The 5,438-nt window shown below is 43.9% G+C and overlaps 1 long non-coding RNA gene across 2 annotated transcripts; it reads right to left on the bottom strand.

Moving 5' to 3' along the window:
* Positions 1-497: 497 nt before the first annotated feature.
* On the bottom strand, positions 498-1,455 carry LOC127565048 (uncharacterized). 2 transcript variants are annotated; one of them, XR_007954450.1, is made up of 3 exons: positions 1,276-1,455; positions 1,118-1,230; positions 498-1,042 (listed from the first exon to the last, which is right to left on the bottom strand). It is a non-coding gene; the product is annotated as an uncharacterized LOC127565048 (long non-coding RNA). The 2 variants fall into 2 exon arrangements; XR_007954449.1 differs by having other exon boundaries at positions 499-1,042; positions 1,118-1,215.
* Between the last annotated feature and the right edge of the window lie 3,983 nt (positions 1,456-5,438).

Raw genomic sequence — 5,438 nt, 5'->3', positions numbered from 1 at the left:
GAAGGCAGCGGCAACTTTTGACAATTTAATTGAGTCCGAATGGGCGAGGAAACACCTTAAGAAGGTAGCAGAAGCGATAAGTCAAGTTAAGTCAGAGCTTTGACAATTATTATTGCTCAACTGTCAGCGACAGCGACAACAATAACAACATTAATGGCAACGGCAGCCACAGCGACAGTGAAAACAACAACAGCAATTCTCATACATACACGAGGCAACAACAAGAAGGCAACGCAGCGAACGGCAATTAGCTTAAACGGTGTATGAGATACGAGATACACACGCTGCTTTCAGAGTGCTGTTCCTGCAGCAGTTGCCGTTGCCGTTGCTGTTGCTGTTGCTATTGCTGTGGTTGTTGGCTGTTGGCTGCGCATGCGCAGACGTGGCAGACACGTTCGTGGTGCGATATGTGTCGCCTCGAGGCGCCTCCGCTTCGACGAGTTGGTTAGTTGTCGTTCTCCCAATACGAGTACATTTCTCACAGATTTCAATCACGTTTCTAACGCTTTTTTATGACGTAAAATTGAACCTTTATTTATTTGTGCGGTTCAAGACTCTATCGGGGGTATATCGATCCATCTATCCATCCATCTATCTGTCTATATGTATCTCTATTTATTCATTGTGTTGTCTGTAATTTTAATTCGCCGCCGTCGCCAATTGCCCGTCTGGCGGCTGTCTCATCGTCGCAAACGTTTGGAAATTATAAATTTGTTAATTGCTGGAGTTGTCGCCTGTTCTGGACGGGGCCATAGTACGACGGATAGTTCTGCGAGTATGACCATTAGTTTAAAACATTTGTATGGCAAATACCGATGGAAAGCCAACACCACCGCTGATTTAATTAATGAGTTTGCCTCCGTTTGAACGTGCTGGGAAATTGTCACTCCATTTGCATTTTTCGGCTTCGATTCGATTCGACTCGCTTCGCTTCGCTTTCGAGTTCGAGTCCGACTCACAGACAGTCTCATCGTCAGAGCCATTGCCGAGTGATTTGTGCCTCGACTCGATCATGGGAATTATTTTTGCATTTTTATGCCAGCTGAATATCAATTTAAATTTATAAATTATGAGCTTATTACAACTCGCTCAAACTCCACAATAAAAAAAAACTTACAGCTGTCGTTCTCAAGTCAATTTTATTCAGGTGCTAATTTGTTTTATCATTCACGGATCTTTTAATGTTAGGAATTTTTAAATGTTTGTAATTGTAGCCTCAAGAGGTTAAATCTCTTCAATTCGTTTATCATTTTCAAACCAGTTTCACATAATTACCAATTCATATTATTTATTCCAATTAAAATGAATATTCATAGTTCTGGAAACTCAACTGATATTTATCTATGTAGATTTCCAATATCTGTATGTATTTAATATTTATTAGTTATTATACCAGATACATATTGTCTACAAAGATATATAAATATTGTGACAACCGAAAATTAATGTATTAGTCCAGCAAAGGCATCTTTGATCTGATAAAGATTTGAATGACCATAATGTTGTTTATATACCAGAGTCTTAAAAAATTAATAACTTATTTATATTTTGTCCAATTTGAATATTCATTTTAATACGGATGTTAAGGTGTTGTTAATCGTGAATCTATCGTCTATCAGAAAGAATCTCAAACCATCCGAATAAGCTCACACAATATCAAATAAATCTTTTATAAATCTTTAAAAATAAATCGTTATATCTTACAAACAATATGAATTCGCCATCAACACTTTATATATTAAAAATCTTTATTCCCATTGTTTTTATTTCTAATGCTTATAAGAAAAAGTGGTAGAATCGATCATACTCAAGCAACGAATTAAGTGAACAATTTAGTCAAACTCGCCTAGTTTTTATGAACCTCTCCTGTTGCTCTTATCAGCGTATGCAGCCGGGCTTACCTGCGTCATTTAACTCATTTCATTTGGGCCTGATGACCACTTGGCCACCGCCAACGGCAACGGCACCGGAACATGCGTCATGTTTGGCGACACTGTTGAGACGTAGACGAAGACGAAGACGAAAACAGAGGCCAAGATAAACGGCAAAGGGACAAGAGATGAAGGTGACGAGGGCTATAAAAAACAGCAAGGCCACAGAAAGGCTGTATGGCGACATGGGATGGACTGGAATCAACTGGGTGTCATCTCATGTCTCATGTCTCGGGGTCTGAGTCGCAGTCTTGGCCCGTTTGTGTGTCACCTTATCAATATTTTCCGTCAAGTAATTTATTGTATTTCTGCTTGTGTCTGCTTCCTTGTGTACCGCATCGCCCTGCTGACAGTCTAACGAAGACTCTTGCTATCCCCTATCCCCTTTCCTTTGCTCGTTGCCATCCTGTGCCGCATGTGTCGTTCATGCAACAAGGTCTGTGTGTGTGTGTGTGTGTATATTTGGACATTTGCTTTATGTCTTGTCACATTTTTATTGCAGTGCCGCCTTATGGCATCGATTTTTATTCTTTTTCCTTGGATAAAATTATTTATTTTCCCATTTTATTATTAGGATAGGAGACGTTGGCCCAATGCAATAAACAATAGCTAACCTAAGGCATGCGCCCTGGCCTTTTCATTGGCCCCTTTTGTCTTTGTTGCCGTTTAATGCATTTTTAAAGAACCTCAAAGTTAATAGACTCCATCTCCATCCATGTTCGTCTCTCATTTCCATCTGTATCTCAGTCCAGGTATTAGAACATCATAGCGTTGCACTGCGTAGTCTTGGGTAAAGTGTTAATGTTACCAAAACATTTCAAGCACAAAGACATAAACCTCTTTTCATTGTTTTCAATTAAGAAAGTTAATTATTTGATTACTATCAGCATTAATTGCAGTTCAGTTCAGTTCAGCTCAGTTCGCTCGATTGTATTTTCCACTTTTTAATTTCAACATTCCTTATTCACTATTTAGTAATCAGTATTCACTATTTACCATTCTTGTACTCCGCGCAGTTTAATGATGACGGGCTATCCCTCATCAGATCTTCAACCACGAAGAATAGAATCTCAGAAATAAAACGAAAATAATATATTTAAACCTTCTGCTCGGACCTGGATAACATCAAAGACACCTCCAGACTGAGGAAGCTGCTGTCCAAGCAGGCTTCCAGTCCTAGTCTGCTCAAGTCGGGCGATGGAGCGTGGACGGAGAGCAGTGCTGAAACTCTTGAAGCACTGCTCTCAACTCATTTCCCGGGATGTATTGGAATAGAGAATAGTGACTGGCAGCTCTTTCCTAGTCTCCCAGTTATGAGACTCCCTGCCAGTCTAATTACAGATAACAAAATAATTTGGGCTATCGACTCCTTTGCGAAGGTCAGGTCGCCCGGTCTCGATGGACTTTCGCCAGCAATGCTGCAAGCCAGCAAGCCCACGATTGTTCCGTGGCTATCGGGTATCTATTCGGCGTGCCTCGCATGGGGTCATATCCCCACTCTTTGGAGGACCTCGAAAGTCATTTTCCTGCCCAAGGCAAATGCAGTCATGTGGTCCCAAATGACTTTCGGCCTATCAGCCTAACCTCTTTCCTGCTAAAAACATTGGAAAAGCTACTTGATTTGCACATCAGAAGCAACTCAATGCATCTGTTGTCCCCAAATCAGCATGCGTATACAAAGGGCAAGTCCATTGAGACTGCTCTCCATGCTCTAGTAGCCTCCATAGAAAAAGCGGACCACTATAAAGAATATGCCTTGGGTGCATTTCTTGACATTTCAGGCGCCTTCAATAACGTCACCACTGATGCTATTATGAAGGGCCCTTACCTCAATTAACACGGCACCAGCGATCCACAGATGGGTCAACCGCCTTCTTTGTGACAGGCGGGTGGTGGCTACGTGGGGCGATGCGGCCATTACAAAGGTAGTGCGAGGTGGCACTCCCCAGGGTGGGGTTCTCTCGCCTCTCCTTTGGAATTTGGTCGTAAATAGCCTACTTCTAAAATTTACTAGACGGGCCCCCAAGTTAATTGCCTATGCTGACGACATAAGCATTTTGATAACTGGGAAATGCCCAACCACCCTTAGTTCCGTAATGGAACTTACTTTGCGGGAAGTTAAAGCATGGGCCGAATCAGCCGGGCTCAGCATTAACGCGGATAAACGGACCTTATCCTCTTCACGAAGAGGTATAAGGTACCTGCGTGGTCCCCCCCAAAAATAGGCTGCACTATGCTAAAGCCGAGCCTAGCAGTAAAAATACCTAGGTGTGGTCCTGGACAGCAAACTGACATGGAAGCTCAATGTGTTAGAAAGGGTGAAGAAGGCCACCGGAGCCTTGTACATGGCGAAAAAGATGCTTAGTTGCACTTGGGGCCTCTCTCCTAATCTAATGCGGTGGATATACATCTCAGTTGTTCGCCCTATCCTCACCTACGGTGTTCTAGTGTGGTGGCAGGCCACTGAAAAAAGGACGTACCTATCCATCATGGAAAGGACACAGCGTCAAGCGCTACTGTGTATCACAGGCGCTCTCAGGTCGACGCCAACTAAAGCCCTCGAGGTAATAGCTGGTGTGGAACCATTACACCTATACGCGCAATCCATAGCCGCAAAATCGTCCCTACGGATTGCCGCAACTGGCAATTTGGGTCTGCTAGGCTATGGTCACAGCGCCATTGGTAGGGAGACTAGTAGAGACTTGGACTATACTATCCCCTTACCAGTACTGACCATATTAACACTATATTCTTGGAACCGGAGTGCTGGCGGGAAGGGTTATGCATTCCCGAAGCCCTCAACCTCTTCACCGACGGTTCGAAGATGGATGATGGTGTCGGAGCGGCCGTATACTGCCCGGACCCGGTCTCCAAACAATCCTATAAACTCCCAGACCATTGCAGCATCTTCCAGGCGGAAGTTTTTGCCATTGGCAAGGCTGCCGAATTGGCTCGGGGTTTACAGCGTGATCACACCTCTATTAACATCTTTGTTGACAGCCAGGCTGCAATAAGATCAATGCACTCTGATGTGGTCAAGTCCAAAGTTGTCCTGGACAGCAGAAGAGCAATAGAGTCGCTGAACGCATCTGCGGTCGTGCGAATCTATTGGATCCCAAGCCACCAGGGCATCGATGGCAACGAGATCGCAGACACTCTCGCCAAAGAGGGAGTGGGGGCTCGATGTTGGCAACATGTGCAATGTTCCGATATCCCTGCGAACTCTAGGCAGTGAAATTGAGGTGCGCTCTAGACTTCAGTGGGACGCGAGCTGGCGTAATGCCAACTCGTGCAAAACTGCAAGGCTGATGTGTGCCTCTACTAACAAAAACTTAACCAAATTCGTCATGCAGCTTTCAAGGAAAGACTGCAGGCTAATGCTAGGCATTTTAACTGGCCACTGTATGTCAGCTGTCCATGCTGTAAAGATGGGCATCACGAACAGTGATCAGTGCAGGAAATGCAACGAACCCGGGGTTAAGGAAACACTTGAGCATCTTCTCTGTA

This window comes from Drosophila albomicans, chromosome 2L (assembly GCF_009650485.2).
Source record: "Drosophila albomicans strain 15112-1751.03 chromosome 2L, ASM965048v2, whole genome shotgun sequence".
Classification (NCBI taxonomy): Eukaryota; Metazoa; Arthropoda; class Insecta; order Diptera; family Drosophilidae; genus Drosophila; species Drosophila albomicans.
The sequence above is the reverse complement of the archived record's forward strand: the minus strand, read 5'-3'. Positions and strand labels throughout refer to the sequence as shown.